The sequence below is a fragment of the Podarcis bocagei genome, assembly GCF_964188305.1.
Source record: "Podarcis bocagei genome assembly, chromosome: 4".
Taxonomy (NCBI): domain Eukaryota; kingdom Metazoa; phylum Chordata; class Lepidosauria; order Squamata; family Lacertidae; genus Podarcis; species Podarcis bocagei.
The window spans coordinates 81,820,417-81,842,962 of NC_138128.1; the positions used below are offsets into that span (position 1 = coordinate 81,820,417).

The 22,546-nt window shown below is 40.7% G+C and overlaps 1 protein-coding gene and 1 long non-coding RNA gene across 3 annotated transcripts in view; one reads left to right on the forward strand and one right to left on the reverse strand.

Moving 5' to 3' along the window:
• The window catches only part of LOC308585385, a 32,774-nt gene extending 24,302 nt beyond the window's left edge, over nucleotides 1–8,472 (forward strand). Inside the window, exons 2-3 of the long non-coding RNA XR_014007357.1 lie at nucleotides 2,681–2,777; nucleotides 8,439–8,472. This is a non-coding gene — a long non-coding RNA (uncharacterized lncRNA). The remainder of the gene's footprint in view (nucleotides 1–2,680; nucleotides 2,778–8,438) is intronic.
• The window catches only part of NRG3 (neuregulin 3), a 620,711-nt gene that overhangs the window by 115,119 nt on the left and 483,046 nt on the right, over nucleotides 1–22,546 (reverse strand). The window lies entirely within an intron of this gene.

Genomic DNA, 22,546 nt, shown 5'->3' on the forward strand with positions numbered 1-22,546 from the left:
AGAAATTACCTACTGGCATTCATGGCCCTGACATTTTGTATTCCAACACCATGTCAAATTAACAGTTTACTTGAGAGAAATACCCCCAGGATTTCAATATATTGCAAAGGCAAAGAGGGGAAAGAATTATTTCAGTGACCTTCACAAAGGTTTTCCCTTCCTTTTTAGAAGCATAGCTAAGCAAGTATATTTAGATAAATATGATGTTGATTTGTGCAGAGATTTTCCAAGCAAAAACAACAAATAAGAAGTCAACCAATGCATAGAAAATGTGTCTGGTTTTGGATTATGATCTCTCTGAAACATAAATTCATATTTTTGTTCACACAGGGCCAGATGCTCAAGCTGATTTTTTAAAATATGTCTATCAGTCATGAGTCTTACAAAAATGTTATCAATAACTACCAAGCAGTTGGAAGTTTGGGCTTTCCACTCACTGGCCCCAGTAAATTCCTTAAAGCTCCTGACCATGAAAAGTATCAGCTGGCTCTTTGATGATTTCATAATAAACAGCATGTTCTTCCTCCATAGAGAAATGCTGTTTTCTAGAAATATCAGCTCCTCAAACCATTCATGTAAATTGTCTCAAATAGCCAAAGATCCCAATGGACTCAGAATAAGCTGTATTAGCCTGTCTCTTTCCATTGACATCTAGTATTATTTGTATGTTGAATGATGATGTTAGGATGCTGAGGGAAAGGAGGTCCAATGTCAATTATGCCTTTTCCAGCAAGTATTGGGTCTTCTTTCTATTCCCAGCTTCCCAGAAAGTCCTGAGAGGATGAGAAGTGGGGAAGGCCCAATCCATCCCAGAAGCAGTATGGTAGAAGTCGAAGCCTGATGACATTATCTTATGCCCAATAGGGATGGACAGATCAGCCTATTTCTGGTCCAAGTGAGCTTTACATCTGGAAGTCTGCTATTTGGGGAGGGAAGGAAGAAAGAACAGTTGTTCTAAAAGATGAGACAAGAATGGAAAAGAGGGGTGAAAACTGACCTCCTCTTCTCACCAACAGACGCCACACTCTTTATATAATGCTAGACTTGGCTTGGAAGTATGTCAAGCAGCAATTTGTATCTGGGCTACTGATAGACTAGTTATCCTGTATTAAGTCCATTTTTGTGTTAGCTTCCAGAGCCATTATGGTCTAAACCACTGAGCCTCTTGGGCTTGCTGATCAGAAGGCCAGCAGTTCAAATCCCCATGACGGGGTGAGCTCCCATTGCTCTGTCCCAGCTCCTGCCAACCTAGCAGTTTGAAAGCACACCAGTGCAAGTAGATAAATAGGTACCGCTGTGGCAGGAAGGTAAATGGCATTTCCATGCGCTCTAGTTTCCTTCATGGTGTCCCATTGCTCCAGAAGCGGTTTAGTCCTGCTGGCCACATGCCCCAGAAAGCTGTGGACAAACGCCGGCTCCCTCAGCCTGAAAGTGAGATGAGCACCGCAACCCCATAGTCGCCTTTGACTGGACTTAACTGTCCAGGGGTCCTTTACCTTACCTTTACCTTCTGTACAGCACAACACCTTACCTCCACTTAATAGAAAGCTTCCCAACAAGTATTCTGTATTTTAAAAAAACATGCAAGACATCATAATAGATTGTGAGATCTATTCTATACCAGTATATCTACTCTTCCTCAAGATAGTGTTGACACTAGCTCTAACCAGTAACACAACATCACAATGATTTAATTAAATCCAGTACTGCACCTTCCAGGACAAGTCTTTTTAAAAGGTTGCACTTATTTCTTTTACAGAGAAGAATTGAAAGGTATGTTGTTGCAAGAAGTCTTCACCCACCCTTCAGAAATAATTCACTACACCAGTCATTACGGAACATTCAACAAACATAAAACCTTTTGATCCTATTTAAACTGGTGGGGGCAGTTTTATTAAGATTGCCAAATGTTCTCTGCAAGACAACATTGTTTCACTTTAAACAGAATGTTTAGCACATAATGCATGCATGTTGAATTAACAACAGAAATATAATTAAGAGATTACATTAAGCCAACATTTTACTTAAGACTGGAGCACAGGGTGCAATCATGTTGATTGTATTGTAACAAGGAGGGAGGGGGATATTATCCTCATAGCATGCTTTTCTAGACAATTAAAATGTGTGAAATAAAGGCTCCAATTGGTAAGTCTTTACAAACTTGGAATTGTTAATAAAGGCTGCAAGGTTTTGTTATTGTGCTCAAAGCAGATCTGTCAAGCCATGAAGGGAGTTCAAATGAGGTTCAAATGAGGAATTGGGTGGTTTAGCCCCTTCTGTGTGTGGCCAACATGGCTAATATTAAGAATCTCCTTTAAAAGAACAGGATTGAAACAAATAACCAGTTTCCCCTCTATCATCCAATAAGATAGAAGCTAGAAAACCTGGGTGGTGGCTCATTTTGCTCCTTTCTGGTTTCCCAGATAGCAATTTAATGATGGGTGGGTGATGGTGCTGCTTTTGAATGGAAGGCAGTTTCAGCTTCCATTCAAAGCGAGCTATTCTGGATTTAAAAGAACCGATTGGTCTTCATGAGGAGATGGGTGGGCTGGTGAGGCATTAAAGGTAGTCAGTGTGGAAGGCATGACTGATTATAAACCCTGAAATGCTAAATAGTTGCAAATGGTTGGCCAATATGTTTTTGTTTTTATGTGTTATATTTATATATTCTCATTGACAGGGCTTTTTTTTCCAGCCAGAACTCAGCAGAACTCAGTTTCCAGCACCTCTCAGGCAGGCACCATTGCCATTAAAAGAAAACAAGGGTGGTGTTCACGGTGAGTCCCAGCACCTCTTCTTCTAGAAAAAATAGCTCTGTTCATTGAATATGCTTAACCTTTTTTTTGCTAAATATTGGTGATATTCCTTGAAAAGAGGATTCTGTGAACTTGCAAGCTTATAAGTAATGACACCTGCCTGGGAATGCTTAAAAACTACTTTTTCTTTAAATGGATAGTGGAATTTGTGAGTTTGGACCCATCACACCAAAAATCAGATGAAGTGAATCCAAAGACACATTTTAGTTGGCCATCTTGACTCAAAATGGTGCCCAGCATCAAAACAGCAATGAAGGCTGTTGCCCACACCTTGGGAACCTTTGTGCCAAGTTTGGCAACAAAGAGGCAGCCAAACCTATGCCAAAAAACAGGCACAGTCGCACTGAAGTAATGTTTTGATCCACCATCTTGATTCAAAATGGCGCCCACATACAAACAGTGACTAAGACTGCCATTCCCACCTTAGGAACCCTCATGCCAACAATATCATGAGAGGTGTTTGAACCTATGTCAAAAAATGGGCAAAGTCACACCAAAGTGACTTTGGATCTGCCATTTGATTCAAAATGGTGCCTCGTGTTTAAATGGTGGTGAAGAGCACCACCCCCACCTCAGAAACCCTCTTGCCAAGTTTGGCGACAATATGTCAGAGTTGTCCAAATGTATAGAGAACCAATAAACAAATGGACAGACAAACCACTTTCCAAAACATCTACAGTGGTACCTCAGTTTTCGAATGTAATCCGTTCCGGAAGACCGTTTAAGTTCTGAAACATTCAAAAACTGAAAATTCAATAGTCCCCAGCTAGGCTTCAGGATCCTGCACTCAGCGGAAGCCGCATTGCATGTTTGACTTCCAAGGTGTGTTTGAAAACCAAAGCATTTACTTCCGGGTTTACGGCGTTCGAAAACCGAAATGTTAGGCAACGGAGACGTTTGAAAACCGAGATACCACTATAGTAGGTTGTATTTGATCGGCATTCCATACTGTGAACTTCCACAGTTCTCCATGTCCAGACTACTTTTGTTCTTATTATTCCTATCAGCAACCATGAAATAGATTTCCAAGAAGCCACAAGTTTTATTCTTTCAATCCTCTTGTATTTTTATTTGGGCAAAAAAGATTGAATTGGCTAAGATGTCAGAGGCTCCAGTGCCTGGGATGTAAGCCTAAAGCAGAAAAATATTATGGGGCAGGAAGTTATTAAAGGACTTGAAATTGTACTATGAGGCAGCAGCATTTTGCTGGCTGAAAGAATGGATGCTCCTCGAAAACACAGACATCTTAGATCTGGAAGGTTTTAACAATACTTTTGGTTGGCATGCATATTTATGGTATGACAAAGTCAACAGTATTTTTAAGAATCACATTGTTAGAAAAGCATTGTTCAATGTTTGGAGAAGATATAAAGATCTTTTGGAAAACAAAACCCCTAGATGGGTCTCACCAGTGGAGGCCAAGGCAGTGAAGAAACTCAATATGGAGGTCGGATGGCCGAAGTATTGGGAAATTTTGGAACATGATGGAGATAAGTTGAAATTGCAAAGCTATGAGAAACTGAAGTATAAGGTACAAAACTGGTTTCAGTATCATCAAATAGTGGAATTTTTCAAACAGGACAGGAAAATTGGTTTCCAGATGGAAAAATCAAAATTAGAAACTGAATTGTTAGAACCCAATACTAAGAATCTATCCAGAATGTATAATTTGTTGCTGAAATGGAATACACAGGAGGAAACAGTCAAATCAGCCATGATCAAATGGGCACAGGATGTTGGTCATAACATCATGTCAGATGACTGGGAATGGTTATGGAACACCGGTATCAAATTTACGGCATGCAATGCCCTAAAGGAAAACATTATGAAAATGGTATACAGGTGGTACATGACCCCAGTCAAGCTGGCAAAAATTTATCACTTGCCTGATAATAAATGTTGGAAATGCAAAGAGACTGAAGGTACCTTCTACCACCTTTGGTGGACATGCCCGAAGATTAAGGTTTTCTGGGAAATGATCTATAATGAAATGAAAAAAGTACTTAAATGTACTTTTCCTAAAAAACCAGAGGCCTTTCTCCTGGGCATGGTCGGCCAACTGGTGTCAAAGAAGGATCGAACTTTCTTTATGTATGCTACAACAGCAGCTAGAATCCTTATCGCAAAGTATTGGAAGACACAAGATTTACCCACTCTGGAAGAATGGCAGATGAAGGTGATGGACTATATGACATTGGCTGAAATGACAGGCAGAATCCGTGACCAACGAAAAGAGACGGTGGAAGAAGAATGGAGAAAATTCAAAAGTTATCTTAAGGACTACTATAAACTTAATGAATGTTAAAGTGTTGTGGTTCTTGGAAACAAAGGGATACAGTGATATAAGATCAGAATATAGAGAGGACTAAGACGACAGTGGTTGGAAAGTAATAATTGGGAGTTGCTATAAAACTTTGGGCATTGGGATGCAGAAAGGGGAGGTATGGGGAAGTCCCAGAAAAGAGGTGTATGAAAATATGATATGAATTTATACGTGTATGTTTGTTTCTTAAGTGTTTGTCTGTCTTTAAAAATTCTGAAAAACCAATAAAAATTTTATAAAAAAAAAAAAAAAAATAAAGCAGAAAAATATTATGGGGCAGGAAGTTATTAAAGTATCAAGTATACTATAAAATAAAATGATGTAGAGGGCAAAAAGCTGTACAAAAACATGTAGGAGTTGGAGACAAGGAGGACCACAACCATTGCAAAGCATATAAATATATTTGAACTCCAATCATGCAAGAAACTAACTCCTTGGCAACAACAACATAGCCGACAGCACACGTCAAAAGGTGACTTACAGCACATCCCAATGCATATTTACTGAGCTCCTCCTGGGCAAGTGTGTATAGGACTGCAGCCTTAACAGCACACTCTCATGAGATCTGAGTACCTCAAAGTACAATAAGTTCAAGATCCTATTAAGTCTAGAATAAAAGGTGGAAGTCAACAAAATTAAATGTTGAGAGAGTAGAATGAGCAGAGGCAAAAGTCTCTTATCCACCAAACTGTGAGTGCCAACTAGCCTAGAGCAGAGGCACATATCTTTCAGCCTAGTTCCAGAGGCACATGTCCTCTAATACCACCTCTCTATTCCTCCATTCCCTGTGGAGGAAAGTGACAGAATAATTTCCTGGTAGAAATGGAAATCATGGGAATGGGTGACAGGCCATTTTGGAAACACATACAAAGAGAATAATGGGACACAGCCGTATTCAGTGCCGTCTTTACCTGGGGGTGCAAGGGATGTGGGGCACCCGGGCACCAAATTCTGGGGGGTGCTGAATGTATACCAAATGTACACCAGTCCCTCTCGATCGGTGGCAGTGTAAAGCAATGAGTTCGCCCTCCCCTAAAAAAGAACAAAAAGAACAACAACTTTGGCCTCCCCCCCAAAAAGCTCAATACAAGTTAATTTGGGGGCAGTTAAACTAATTTTGGGGCGCTGGGTGGATCTTTGCACCCCGGTGGCGCATATGCTAAAGACAGCCCTGACCGTATTATCAGAAAGAAAGGACAGATTCTCACAAAAACCTAAGTACTGTAGTCATGTTCTGATCATGTACCAAAAAGTGTCTCTCAGCCTTGCCAGCTTGGTCTGATTATTGTTGACCCTACAAGTTTCAAGGAGGGATATCAGCTCAAAATGCATCTCATCACCAATTACAGACAAAGTAAGTGTCCTAGGGTAAGAGTGCCTGGATCATGGGGAAGGGGGAACATTGTGGCCAGTTATAATTGGCATTGTGAGCCTGTTATTTGTCAAGTTGTTGGCATCACTAGAAGTGCAAATCTTTTCTGGGACAGATTCGGGGAACTCATTCCATGCCTGTTCCTTAACCTCTTCAGTCTCGGGCCAAATTGAACCAAAGCCTAATTAGGTAGAACTTCAGTTCCTCATCACTTCTTATCCTGCCCTTTCTGTCTCTCTCCAGTCCCTTTGTTATCTTCTTCATTGTATAATTTTGACTATTTCCCGGAAGCAGAGACTTCCTGCCCCTCCTTTTGCATATATTACTCTCAACAGTACAGAGTAGTAATAATAATAATTCCTTTCACCTTCCCTTCACCCTACTTTCCTAGAGAAATAAATCACAAGACTTCTTCATTGTGCAGAGTTTTCACCTTACAGTAATTAGAAGCCTAATGGACAATGATGCAACACCCATTTACCACTTTTCAATTAATATCTAGGTATCAGAGAAGCACACTTTTTATTACTGACAGAACTGTTAATTATCCCAAAAACATTTCCACATTTTCATTTTATGCCTAAAGCTTTGTGAGAATAAATGGGCAAGACATTTCTATTAATTTCAAAAAATTGGGGGGGGGGGGCGGAGGAGGGAGAATCCAGCAAGTTCTCGTAACTATGTTATAAGAGGTATTATAATTGATATGCAGTGGGCACATTAGGAATAACAGTGCTCTTGCAAAAAAACTATTAAAATTGTTTGGATTAAGAGGTTTAGAAATGAAAGAGTGCACAAGTGATTAAAGGCAGAAGTCTGAAGCCACCTAGTTTTTTAAAAAAATGCCACTGAAGACATTCCAACTATTTATGTATTTGGTCTGAGCTCTGTAGACCTCTGATGTACAACTGGATTTCCAGTTTGAAGAGGGGATGGAGTCCCCAGCCACTATTCCTTTCTCTAAGCTACTGTCAAGATTGGGCAATTGATTTCTCTTCTATATATAGAAAGAGGCATTTACACAAGAGACACAATCATAACTCAATATCCCCAAAAAGTTTTGTTCAAGCTAAAAACCAGTAAGATTGCCAGTAGCTCAAAAATATATATTTCTAAATTAAGTGAATGAGCAAAATGGAAAATAAGATCCAATATAAGCAAATGTAAAGTCATCCATACGTTGGGACATAATCCCTCAAACTAACATTTACAATCAAATAATCTGCTGCTGGTGTCTAACCAGTCCTGGGGTCCTAGGAAAAAACAAAAATGAAAACAGTGAATGTGTCCATATGGAGCACAACAGCCATGAAAATGTCATGCTAGGGATTGCTCCCATGATTGAGCTTTTCCATACAAATAATACTACCAATAAATTTTTTAAAAATAGAACTGTGCTTGTTATCAGATAAATCAGAGCAACAACATCACAGCCAAGCCAAGAAGCTTATACACATAGCTCTTTAGTTTTCGTAGCTGAATAGTATGCAACCTTGATCAGGTTAGATTATGGTACTTACTTTCTTTGGAACAGATGTAAGAAAGTACTGCTGCTTCAAATTCTGGCCTTAGATGTGAATAAAAACAAAATGATGTTGTTTCAGATAGTGGCGAGTACAGAATGACGGTGCATGTCAAGTTTCAGATATTTTCAGATGTTAACTGCTACTAAAAAAGCTGTTTTCAGTGATATTAAATATTTAATACTTGCCAAATATTCACACATTTGCAGGTGTTTTTTATATTTTGTTGGAAGCTGCCCAGAGTGGTTGGGACAACCCAGTCGGGTGGGGTACAAATAATAAAATTATTATTATTAGGGATCATATGACATCAAAAAGGGGATTTAAAAAAGAATCAGGGATCAGCTTTGCTCAGGATTTCCTCAGCAGGTACTCCTTTTGCAGATTACTGAATTCACCGTCAGTGCCAATCAGCTGGTCGGTCTTGCCAGCCAGCCCTGCTTGCAAAGAAACAACTGGGAACTCACTGTAAGCTCCTAATTGTCCCTTGGGAGCCATGTCCTTATTTGCTCCACATCTATGATGTCAGGTCTGTGGCAGGTAGGTATGATTAAGTATTGACTTTGTTGGCCAAATTGAGATGTGAACTGGGTCTAACTCATTAGGCTTGCAGGGCATAGGTTCCTCACCTCTGATCTAGTGTGATGAAGCATTCTGCAGAACTCAAAAACTATTCTGTGATATTTTGCTTAGCCTAATAAAAGGGTTGCCTTGATGCAGATTTTGGAATTAAAAACAATTTGTCTGGCTTCTGGAGGCAGTCTATTTAACACTTTGTACTGCCATGCTGTGATTTTTGAATGAGTTGATGAGAAAACCTTGGCATGTCCAGGAGGAGATAAAAGTACTCACATAACCAGAAAAAAATGTCCTATTCTGATAAGGCTTAATGGCCATGCTGTGCACCAATACCTGCTAAGAGATAGGGACATAGCAGTCAAAAATGGATTATCTTCTCTGGAGCAGGGAAGACACTCATGCTTCAGATTTTTATTAAGGGCACATTCTTAAGACACAAGTGAACTGGCAAGGGGAGGGGGTGCTTCTTCTTGTTGTTTTGTTTTTTTTAAGAACTGCTACATCAGGTAGCACAGTTAAGTCCCAACCTAAATTCAACAATGCTGGACATTTGTGAATGCTAAACTTCATAGTTTTTCAGTCCCAGAGTGGGGAAAACATTGGAATTTATGAAGTCCATCTAGTCCAATACAATCCAGTGCAGTGTCGGATTTGCTTGAGCTTTGAATTTTGATGAAAAGTTTGCCATTTGAGGAGGACAAAAGTCCTTATTAAGGAGGTGTGCCTTGCTGTTTCTCCTGCAGCTTTCCCCCTATCTGCTGCTGTTATAGTACCACTTTTCTTTTTTTACTTGAGCAAACTTCATTACTCTATTGAAGGCATAGGCAAACTCAGCCCTCCAGATGTTTTGGGACTACAACTCCCATCATCCCTGACCACTGGTCCTGTTAGCTAGGGATGATGGGACTTATAGACCCAAAATATCTGGAGGGCTGAGTTTGCCTATGCCCATTCTATTGCACCAGATAATGGGCTGAATTATCTACCTATATTATGCAAATATTCAGCTTTTCTCTTTTTTTAGATTCATCTCTGATAATATTCTGAAAAAAAGGTTTAGCTCTTGGTTTCCACTAGCTGCTGCTGCTTCCATTGATTCCCCTCCCTGTCTTGAATAAGCTGCATTGTGTGAAGTCACCTAGCACAGATATCTAGGCAAAGAGGATGAAACTTGGTGAGTAAAGCATGTTTTGCATGCAAAAGGTCCTAGATTCAATTGCTGGTAACTCTAGATAGGGTTGAGGTGCCTGGGGGCCACACATGCCAGGCCATACTTGCCAGGAATCCCTGAGTGGTTTTGGAGGGCTAGAATGGGGTGTTTCTGTGTGTATAAACCTCTGACTATTCTGTGGTTAGCATACGACCTTCTGTATAAAGGTGAGAGTCCTGTGTGTTTCTCACACCATCATATGGTGTATATACAATACAGAGCTATCTGACTCAGTATAAGAAAGCTTCCTGTGTTATAATGACCGCATGGTGAATCCATGAATGACGCTGCATCTAGCATAATGCTGGTGCCACTTGGCATCAGTAAATAAAACATTTTGGGTGTGCAAAATCATTCAGTTTTGCCTCCATGGTGATGCCACTCAGGACCATTTGGGGAAGAACTGAAATGCGCCTTCAGTTTAAAAGGCCTTATTCACATGATGCAAATTTGTGGGGCAAACTTACCAACAATGGTAGTTTTGGTAAGTCATGAACTGTATGGACACAGAGGGGGAACAAGTTGGGGGACCCCCAAGGGAAGAAGCCTCAGAGCCCGGGGAGTGATGATGGGGCAACGATGAGTGGTCAGACTGGGAAGAGGTGTCAGAAGCTTAAGGGTTAACAGGGTTCAGTGAGTTGGGAAAGTCTGTGGCAGAGAAAAGTCCAGAATCAGAGGCAGAAGCTGAAGCAGGTGAGTGGGAAGAGGGAGGTCAAGAGGCAGAGATGGGTCTGGCTAGTGAAGAGTCATGGGTGTCTCCTCCCCACTGCTGCATCAAGTTCTCCTCCCTCCCTGACTCCCAGAACCAGGAGAGGTATGAAACAGGAGGAGCAAAGGCTGGCTGCACAGAGGTGCAGTCTCTGATCACTTGAAAGAAACCCTGGAGAGGAAGAAACATAGATGGCTATGGGGAAGTGCAGACTTTTAGTCTCGACGACTGATTTCATGGAGTAAGACCAACAGGGCCTGAAACTCAACCAAGTCTGTGAAGATCGTGTTTCGCTAATAGCAACTTAAAACTTTGAATTGTGTGATTTCCTGATCAGTTTGTTCGGTGGCAAGTGGCAACTGTGCTTCTGATTACTGACAGGCACCATTTATTCCCAACAGAGCACTGCTGTCACTTGGATAGCTTCATGGGAGATGGAAAGAAGATACAGTCCCAACCAAGGAGGAGTGGCAGATCAAATTAATGCTGAGATGGCAAAACTTACTAGAAGAATAAGAAAGAATTTTCAACAAAGAATGGGGAAGATTTGTAGATTATCTGGGGGGGAAATGTAAACAACTAAGTTCATTAGCAGGACTAACTTAAAACAAGCAGTTAAATATATGTATGATGGAAAACATTTGGAGTAATTAATAAATGGACTTAAGGGAAGATGCAGTATTGAAAATGTAAACATAAGAAACCATAGAAGTCAGGAAGTCAAACTGTGTATTTTGACTGGAAAATTTATTTAACTTGTATAAGTATCTAAAATTTCAAAGATCCACAAAAATGGATTGTTTCAAGACAACACTTTGTGATGATGGTACACAATTTTCATGATGCCAAATCACAGTGTTTCCTCTCTTGACTTTGGACTTTGTTGGGGGAAGGAATGGCATCAAAATTAGAGCAGAATTGCCTTCACTTTCTGGACAACAGATGTGGTGGTGGCAAAATAAAGAAAGAAACAATGTGGAGGAAATTTTGTAAAACCTACCCTGCACTAGGTTTTGGCTTAGCCCTAATTTAAACAAATTGATGAACAGTTTCAGTTGTTTTGTTTCCATTTAGCTGAGGTGAATTAGAGTAAGTTTCTGTAGCACCATATGAAGCACCCGTTTGTTCAATTCTACCATGCTTCTTCTAATGCAAAATAAAGGTATTAATCACTCACTCTCCTCTTTCATAAAAAAACAAAACAACCCCCCCCCCAAAAAAAAAACAAGCCCCCTAGCACTCATTCTGAAATTTTCCATGGAGGTAGTGCTTTTTAAAAGAAGTACATGCGCATGTGTGCCTGTTTCTGTTTAGTTGGCACTTCACAGTGTAAAGTTAACTTGGGAAAAGTATCATTAGGATTAATATAAAAGCTAAAATCAAAACAAAGACCAACAGGCTGGAGACGTTGGCTAAAGCGTATTCAGCTTTGTTTTTTTTTTAATGTAACAGGTGTGCATTTAATGAGACTAATGCAGCTAAATGGGAAATCTAAAAAACAACAACTGAGCAAGTAAATGGAGGAAGCTTTAAAACAAAAGTTTTATGCTACATTATCTCCTCCTGTTTGCCGCTTCTCTGTTCCAACAGACGATTAGAAAACATAAAACAATAAACCAGCCATGTGTGGCTTGACATGTCAGTGGCAATCATCCCATTACCATCAAAACCCCAAGACATTTGTGCATAATCTACTCATTAGCATTTTTTATGGGAAACAAACAAGTGGAAATCACTTCCATTTCTGTGCCTCAGCAAGTGGCATGTAAAAAGTAAGCGAGTTTACAGGCTTACTCAAATGTAATTAGATTCCTCTCACATGTTGAGTATGGGGCATGGATACAGTAAATACCAATTCCAGGGTTTCATATCAAGGTCAGCAGCCCCTGTTGAATAGGGAGGCCTACCCAAAAGGCTGGGACTCAGCTACATTGGCAAAGAAAAAGTGCTTTACAACTTTGATGGCAGAAAGTGAGGAGGAATTAAAGAACCTCTTAATGAGGGTGAAAGAGGAGAGCGCAAACTATTGTCTGAAGCTCAACATAAAAAAACCTTAAAATCGTGGCCACTGGTCCCATCACCTCCTGGCAAACAGAAGAGGAAGAAATGGAGGCAGTGAGAGAGATTACTTTCTTGGGCTCCATGATCACTGCAGATGATGACAGCAGTCACAAAATTAAAAGACGCCTGCTTCTTGGGAGAAAAGCAATGACAAACCTAGACAGCATCTTAAAAAGCAGAGACATCACCTTGCCAACAAAGGTCTGTATAGTAAAAGCTATGGTTTTCCCAGTAGTGATGTATGGAAGTGAGAGCTGGACCATAAAGAAGGTCAATCACCGAAGAATTGATGCTTTTGAATTATGGTACTGGAGGAGACTCTTGAGAGTCCCATGGACTGAAAGAAGATCAAACCTATCCATTCTTAAGGAAATCAGCCCTGAATGCTCACTGGAAGGACAGATCTTGAAACTGAGGCTCCAATACTTTGGCCACCTCATGAGAAGAGAAGGCTCCCTGGATGTTGGGAAAGATTGAGGGCACAAGGAGAAGGGGACGACAGAGGACGAGATGGTTGCACAGTGTTCTTGAAGCTACCAGCATGAGTTTGACCAAACTGCGGGAGGCAGTGGAAGACATTACTGGGATTTCAAAGGTGGAATTGACATGGGGGGGGGGTTTCTGAAAGGTGCCATTTTGTCCTGGCAAGTCAATAGAAATATAATGTCGGTTATTTTTTTAATATATATGGCAACCCTAATTCAACCCAATTTATCCCTCACCACCTATTCAAAACAGCCCTTCTTCACACACACAAAAACCCACCATCAAAAGTTGTTCCTTGCTGATGAGGTCAGATTATGTGTTTTCCAGTAGGTTTCAACTCCTCAGTCTCTAATTTTACTAATAAAAAATTGGCTGTAATATAGATTCACAGTATAGTGGGATGCCATGACAGTATTTCACCCCATCATTCCAGCATATTGTTCTCGTGAATACATCATTTCCAGCACAGCGTCCAACCAATTAACATTGCTGGCAGCAATTTTGTATATAATTTGCAGTCCGGCAATAATGCTTAAATAAAATACAAACTAAGCAGGCCAAGTGGACAGCATTTAGTGGAGGATGCAGCCGCGTGGAATGTGAAATTCAATTCAAGACTGTCAAGGATTGCCTGCTGTTACTTCCTCCTTGTGTAAGGAAGGTGCCCTTTGGCAACATAAGAATCCACACTCTGAGAATGAGCTTGCTGTTGTTTCAAGTCTTGATTTCAATTTTAGATGCAGACATTTGTTTTTGATTTGGTTTTCAATATTCTCAATGGCAGTGGTGCAGAACCTCTGGTCCACAGAGCCATTTTCCCCAAACCATGCCCATCTATCCCTCACCTGACAGCAGGTAGGGTAGCTTATAGCAAGTCCTGATCAGCAGCTGTTTGTAATCCATATTTCATTGCTCATGAAATCTGAAATCAAACCGGAAGTGGGGGATACAACATTTTCTATCCAGCCAGCTTGCAAAGGAAAAAACTTCACCTGGTATCATGGTGATGTTAGGTGGTTAAGTGGAAGGAAGGTCTGGCCCAGTGGCCCAATCCAGTTCCCCGCTCTTTGTCTAGGAAAACAATCCCAACCCTTCTCAAGCTGCCTCTCTGATCCTTTGCCATCCCCAATAATTAACACCTGCTAGTTCCTCAGTAGGAAAATCACTGTCAGGTCAGAAAGCAGGCTGACACAATAGAGAGAGATGCTATCACTGGCGGTCAGAAAGAGTGATAGGAATGAAACACGCAGGCAAAATGAGGGTGCTTGCAATGGCAGTATGATTCGGGAAGCAGACCCCCAGAGGGGAAAATCAGCAAAGTTATTTTGTATCCAAATTAGTACACTGGAGCTCAAAGCAACAGTCATTTGTGGTAAAGATTCTACAGTGCCCCACCTGTGTATTACCAAACTGTGGCCCCAGCTCTGTGCATAGCTGTCAACTTTTTCCTTTTTTAAAGGGAAATTCTCTTATTCCGAATAGGATTCCTCGCAAGAAAAGGGAAAAGTTGACAGCTATGGCTCTGTGACAGGATTTCTTTTGTGTGCTTGCAATACAAGTTGCCCAGCAGGGATGCTAATCCTTGTAATTCCTGCTTTACCCCCTCCTGCCCCTACCCTCTGACTTAAAATTGCTGCAGACTTTACATCCCAGACTTTCCAAGGGCAGGCAGCTGTGACATAATAGTTAAATGGAAATTAAATCTTGCTTGCTTTCTATTTAGTTTTAGTTAATGCAATAGCCAAAATCAAATTGACTAATTCCATTTTCGTCATTGTATTAACTAAAATTAAATGCACATCTCTAGTCTGGAAGGATGTAGCTCCATCAAAGCAAAATAAGTACTGACTGTGATAATGGGCACAGCTTCCTGGGAAACTGAGCTTTAAATGATATTTCTGCACCTTTGTGATTGATAGGACTAGCCGGTAATCAGATGGATTTTATCAGGGCTCTCCAATCCTGGTGCTCTGAGGGAAGGATGTTGAAGGAAGGAACTAGTTTTGTTTATTGCTTCTTGTTCTTTGCTAGAGCAGCAGTGTTAAAAAATCTAGTAGAGTTAGTTGGAAGCTTTACTTTTGCCTGGGATTCAAGGCGGCTCACAGATAAAAATAAGAACATAAAAAACCATTAAAGTAGAATTAAGCATAGCTAGAAGCAAAACTACACACACACACACTTTTTTAAAAAAAATAAATCATCTATTTAAACCATACAAATAATTTCAAAAAAACCAACAACACATTATGGCACAAGCCTTTTCATCGAAAGCTGTCAGTTCCCAAAAGCCTGTTGGAGCAAGACTGGTGGAAGGACAATAAGGAGGGAACCAGCTTCTCTAGGGAGGATGTTCCAAAGTCTGGGGGCAGCCACTAAGAAGGCCCTCTGCCTCATCCCTACCAAGTGTGCCTTTGAGGGTGGCAGGGCTGAGAGAAGAGCCTCGCCTGAAGATCTCAAAATCCAGGCAGGTTCAACGAGGTACTACAGATAGCTTTCAGATAGCTTGGACCTAAGCCATAGAAGGCTTTATAGGTCATATAACATGTAGATGATTCTTTGGCATATCTATAGAGGCTCCTCAGCAAACAAATCAACATGCAAAGCGTTCCCTCAAGCTGGAAAGTCTGATAACCAACTAGGCTACAGGAGCACATTCACATCAATATTGCATATGTTTATCAGTACTTCTGAGCACCAACATTACTATTTTACTATGTATAAAACCTTCCCGAGTATATATTCTGATTAAATGCCAAATTCCTTTTGTCGCTGAATAGTTTTTCTAGTAAATATGCTCCAGAGTATCTGACAGAAGAGTGATTTCCCTGGTGGTAGCACCCAAACACGATCCTTCCTTTGTTCATATTCCCTTTCAGATAAAGTAACTTGAGTTATTTTAAGATTTCTCTAATGGCACATTAGCACTTCCAGGGATTCCCCAGGGTCCCAATTTACTGTTTAAGTAAAGCACTCTCAAATGCACACATGCCTCCATATCATTTCCATCTGATGACTTTGCAAACCAATGACATAATTCCTTTCAGCCAAATCCATTCCTTCAGAAATAAATATAAACTCATGCACCAAGGTATAAACTTCACTTTAAAAGACATAAAGTAAGATAACAATGGTAAGGGGTACCCCTACAGTAATTTATTTATTGTTAACTGCCTGCCTGTTTTTAAACTGTCATGTGGATGTATTAATGACCCAAGCCAAAAATGAGGTGGGGAAATTGTTCCTGGACTGTAAAAGGTAAAGATAAAGGACCCCCAGGTGGTTAAATCCAATTAAAGGCGACTGTAGGGTTATGTCACTCATCTGGCTTTCAGGCCGAGGGAGCCAGTGTTTGCCCACAGACAACTTTCTGGGTCATGTGGCCAGCATGACTAAACTGCTTCTGGAGCAATGGAACACTGTCATGGAAACCAGAACGCATGGAAACGCTGTTTACCTGCTTGCCACAGCAGTACCTATTAATCTACTTGCACTGGAGTGCTTTCAAACTGCAAGGCTGGCAGGAGCTGGGACAGAGCAATGGGAGCTCACCCCGTCATGGAGATTAGAACCGTCCAAGAGGCTCAGTGGTTTAGACCACAACGCCACCTGCATCCCATGTGGACTGTACCACATGAGGCTCCAGGAGATTTTACAAAAAAAAATTAAAATATGCCAGTTTCTCCCCCCTCCCATATTTTTTGGGAGGAGGCAGGCTTCCCCAGTGTCTAAAAAAAATCGGGGGTGGGAGAAGGCCAAGCACAGTCAAGCACAGCTCAGCTTCAGTGAGCAGCTCCTTCCCTGCCAGGATGACCATTTCACAGAGTTTCTCCAGGGGTAGAAGAAATTCTCCAGCTGTTTCAGGGATGGGGCTCACCATTAGTAGTGGGAACAGCACAGCTTCTGAAGGGGAGGGGTGAACAAAAGACAAATCTCAGAAAATTTCTCAGGATTTTGTCCCCAGAGAAACTTTGATTCCACTTTAGCCAACAGAAGCACCCGACAAAAGCAGCGGAAGGCATCCACAGCCACAGGGAAGGCTGCATCACCAAGTGATCTGACTTATGTTGTCATTAAAGTTAAAACCTACTTATTGCCTTTTATGACTGCAAAGAAGATGAGCTGCCACAGTGGCAAACGGCAGGGAGCTTGGGCATTATTATGATTATCCATGTGCAGCTCAGAGTCCCTAAGAAACAAATAATGTCGAGCTAGTCATTTTACGCGGCTCGGATTCCATGCAAAACAGGTAAAATTTACATCAAGTGCATAAAAATGCTTTGGAAAGAAGGCAGGAGCAATAATTCAGCCCTCTGCCTGCCCTGCAAGGAAGGGAATGAGATAGAGAGGGAACATTCTTTTTCAAGCTGCACATAATTGGAATTCTCTGGCCACAAGAGACAAGTTTGTGGAATCCAGCCACGATAACTAAATGGCAACTTTGTGTTTGGAGGCAACATACTGCCGATGACCAGACACAGGGAGCAAATAATATGGGAGAATCATTGTCTTCATCTTTAAAATCAAAATGTGTAGGCTCAGCTCAATGGTCTCAGATGTAGGTCATAAAGGGTAGCACATAAGGCAGGTGGGGTGCTTAGGCTCCTAATTATTATTATTATTATTATTATTATTATTATTATTATTATTATTATTATTATTATTATACCCAATCCATCTGGCTGGGTTTCCCCCTGCCCCCTGGGCAGCTTCCAAAACATATAAAAACATAGTAAGATGTCAAACATTAAAAACTTCATGATACAGTGCTGCCTTCAGATGTCTTCTAAAAGTTGTGTGGTTACTCATCTCCTTGACATCTGATGGGAGGCATTCCACAGGGTGGGCACCACTCCTGAGAAGGCCCTCTGCCTGGTTTCCTTTAACTTCATATCGAGCAATGAGAGAGCCACCAGAAGGCCCTTGGAGGTGGACCTCAGTGTCCGGGCTGAATGATGGGGGTAGAGACGCTCCTTCAGGTATACTGGGCTGAGGCCAATTACGGCTTTAAAGGTCAGGACCAGCACTTAGAAATGTGCTCAGAAATGTACAGGGAGCTAGTAAAGATCCTTTAGGACCAGTGTTATATGGTCCTGGCAGCCACTCCCATTCACCAGTCTAGCTCCCACATTCTGGATCAGTTGTAATTTCCAAGTCACCTTCAAAGAGCATGTTGCAATAGTTCGAGCAGGAAATAACCAAAGCATGTACCATTCTGGCAAGACAGTGTGCAGCAGGTAGCTGGGTCTCAGCCAGCGTACCAGATGGAGCCGGTAGACAGCTGTCCTGGACACAAATTGACCTGCGCCTCAAGAAAATCTGGCTTATGGAACTCTCCCCAAGCCACATCCCTTGTTTGGTCTCTTTTGCACACCAGTTTTGGCCTTGGAGTCGTGGTACCTGCTCCGTGTTGGGGGTGACTCCCCAGTACAGGGCCAGTCCTGCTGGGTTCCTATCAGCCAGTATGCAGGCTGCCTGATGCTGAGTAGATGCCCAGTGCCTTAGCAAAAGCTACCTCTTACCTGTAATCAATAAAGTTGTTGCCTAATTCAACCCAGTACTAATCTCCTATGCTCATTTTCTCACTCCTCCCTGCACTGGCCACAGACATCATGTTCCTGTGGCGGCAATCAAAGATACTCCTTTGAGAGTCTTCCACCATTGAAAATCTTGAATTAAAAGGTGGCATATAAGCAATAAATAAACAACTCTGTGATGGCCAGCATTCTGTAAATCTCAACTGCCCAGTGAGTCAAGGATTACGACGAATGTTACCTGCTCACAAATTCTCCTCTGAATTTCTAAAATTGCAAGACCATGGCAACATTAAACATGGGTGGAGTGTGTTCATGATTGGGTCTTCAAGCTGTTAGAGCCACTGCCACACAGGAAGTTTTTAAAATGCCAACACACAGCAAGGGATTGTCTGTTTCCATAGTATTTTTCTTGTGATTCCCCACTGCGTTTGAGCAAAATCTGTCCAGCGTTAGCATTTCATGTTCAGGCTGTTTATCCACAAAAATGGATTTGATTTTTTTTTTCTTCATGCAGAGCTGAATCATTCTTGAGAATCACATGTGAATTATTATTTGTCATCGGCTCAATTAAGCATCAGCTTCTTTATCCAGTTCTCCATTTAGTGATTATATTCTGAAACATATTGGCAACAATAAGCATGCAGCTTTCATGTTTCAGAAGAAGCAAAGCACATATATTGGTGATATTCCTTTCCCCCACCTCAGAAAGCTGACATTGTATGCTCTGTACCCCAATGTATGTGATACTATTTGTTGTATTTTTCAGGAAGTTCTTGTCCTTGAAAGGCATTTGCAAATTATCTTAAAAATGATTCTGATATAACAGATGCATCAGTCTCCTCCAAAATCCCCACTCAATATAGCTCCAAGCACGTTGGGATTGTCTGCTAACCACGGTCTTGTATTTCTTTCTGTTTTTATTTTGCCATGTTTAGCACACAGCACACAGAGATGTTAACACTTTTGCTAAATGTATCATTCAATGAGACAAGAAAGGTTCAAGTTGAGATATGCCTGCTTTCCTCCCCTTTCTTTTTTAAAAAGAACAACCCAAGAGAATATTGCAGGTTGTCCAGAATATCACCATGCTTACTCACTGGTGCTATAAGGGCTGTTTCAAGTGTGAATATGTACATAAATCCAGAATGCCCCTTGAGAATAGTCAGATGAGGGTCAAATTCACATGCTTTTATTTCCACATCTCCTGTGCAATGTTGATACAAAATTGACACACATTCAAAAACACATTAATAGAAATCTCCTTGAATAAAAACTAGTCTCTACAGTTGGTCAATTCTGACACGAGTATTTTTGGAGGAGGATGGCAGAGAGAAAGAAGTCCTACAATTCCAAGAAATAGGGTGATAATAATAATAATAATAATAATAATAATAATAATAATAATAATAATAATAATAATAATTTATACCCCGCCCATCTGGCTGGGCTTCCCCAGCCACTCTCAGGATGAAGGTAACAGTTAAGGAGAGGGGAAAGATGGGTTAACAATAGGCTATTCTAAGCTGCATTTCCAAGAACACAGTATTGTTTTGCAGTCTCTTTGCTCATGTGCTGAGGAATATTTTTCTTCTCTGCTTCATGAAAAAATAAACATTTTAGTGTGAATAAAACATACTGGAGCACTATGGAGATAAGTAACTTTCACTAACTTCTGAAAAGAATGTACAAACAAAAAAGGAAGTTTTCTTTCTTCCAGAAGATGCGTGTGTGTGTGTGTGTGTGTGTGTGTGTGTGTGTGCTTGCACAAAACCACCTCCCACACTGAAAAAAATACCCCAACCCCTGCCCTCTGACATCTTAATAAACCCCTTATCTCCCTTCCAAGTGTTTTTTTTCCCAACAATTAGCTACTAATTGCAGCTGGTAAATGAAACGTTCACACCTTATACTTAAAACAGAAGGCTGCCACCCCCAAACTTGATTATTCATACAAATGAATATGTGAAATTTTAACTCCCTTCTTCAACTGCTTTTGACCTTTATTGCCCTTTTAGGAGTTTCCACACATGGAAATCATTCATAAACTAGAAAAGGGGGGAGGAACCCTTGCACTTTTATTTTTGTACAGGAAATCCTTTTGGCATTATAGTATTATATCTACTATACATAGCCAGACTGTACTGCAACTGCCAGTGCCTACAGCATGGGAAATTAATGGGAAGTGGGGAAAATTACGATAGAAACAAATGATTTTGACTGCTTTTCAAATGCAATCTGTATCCTTCAATCTGACTGTGGACAGCTGATCCAAATTTACTAATAAATGTAAAAAAATGAAAAATAAAAAGCAGCCTCCAGGCAGACAGCTGGTTCACAGAATGACTCTGTACATTTTTTAAAAGAAAACCCCTGTATTTACATCAAAACTAATCATTTCAGCAGCCAAAGACTACCACAATGCCAGTGCATAATGAAAAAAGGTTATTCTTTAATGCCAACCTCACTCAAAGAATATTTGCATCACTGTGCACAGAAATATGCATGTGTATGACAGAAGGTCACCCAAGGATCAATCACCGAAAACAACCACTCTTTACCTCAGCATTAATACTATTTCTTTCTTTAAAATTAGTGGGGAGTGCCCAGATTGGGGATTTGTAAAAACTCACAAGTACCGTGATATTTAAATGCACAATGCAATCTGTGAGTTTGGACTCATCCCACCCCAAAAATGGGCGGTCACAACACAGTCAAATTTCAGCCCACCATCCTGAATCAAAATGGTGCCCAGCACCTAAAAGTCAATGAAGACTGCCGCCTGCACTTTAGCAACCCTCATGTTGAGTTTGGTGGCGATATCTCAAGTGGTGTCCAAATTTATTCCAAATAAGTCACATCAAAGTCATATTTAAGTCCACCAACTTGATTTAAAATGGCCCCCAGTATTCAGTGACAAAGTCTGCTGCTCCCACCTTGAGAACCCTTGTGCCACGTTTTGTGATTATACCTTGAGAAACAGCTGAACCTATGTAAAAAAAAAATAGAAAAAGAAAAAGTGCCTGCCAGCTTCTCTAGTTTATCTTAATAAAATGGAAAGATAATGGCTTCATATTGGTTTTTTGGTGATACTTTTTGTTTCATTGTACCTGTACATTGCCTAGATATTTTATATAATGGAGCAGCCTATAAATATTTTAATAATCAAATAGGACAAATAAATATGGGTGAAGATGGTCCTTTAGACAAGCTTCCTCCCAACTATTTAGGGTTTTCACAATTATCGCCAAACAGAATCATAGTTATATATCAAGGTCAGCCGTTATCTTACACAGTCAGATCAGAAGTACATTGCATGCTATTAATATATATATATTTTGGGGGGGTAGCAATTTAATATTACATTCCATATTTTAATAATCTTCCAATAAGTTGTGAATCTTAATTTAGACTCTGATTAACAAATGCCTTATAGAAAAGACTTCGTTCCCCTTACTATATATTGCGACAGTGCAGAAATAAGGATACCCAGATCCATCGCTGATCCAAAGCGAACTGCTCAATTTTGTGCTTCTTTCCTATTGTGCCAGGTTCCAGTCCCCGATACCTCCAGTTAAAGATAGCATGGCTGATAAAGACCACCACATGACTGATCATTGAAAAATCTGCTAACAGTCAAAGTAGGTGGTTCTGAGCCAGATGGACCAATGGTCTGAGTCACTGGAAAGGCAGCTTCTTATAAGGAAGTGAAAGGAAAGGAAAGAAGAGGGCTGATGCTTGGTCCTTTTTCGCAGCAACATGGGGAACATTTCACAGGCATACCGAGAAACTTAGCAGATGGAAAAGCAGGAGCAGGGCATTTAATTTGTATTAATAGCACAGATTTAGACATCTTTGTAATGTTTACAAAAGCAGACAGAACGTCTCTTGGAGCTATGAGTAATGCTTAACATCCTTGAAGTGATACATTGATCA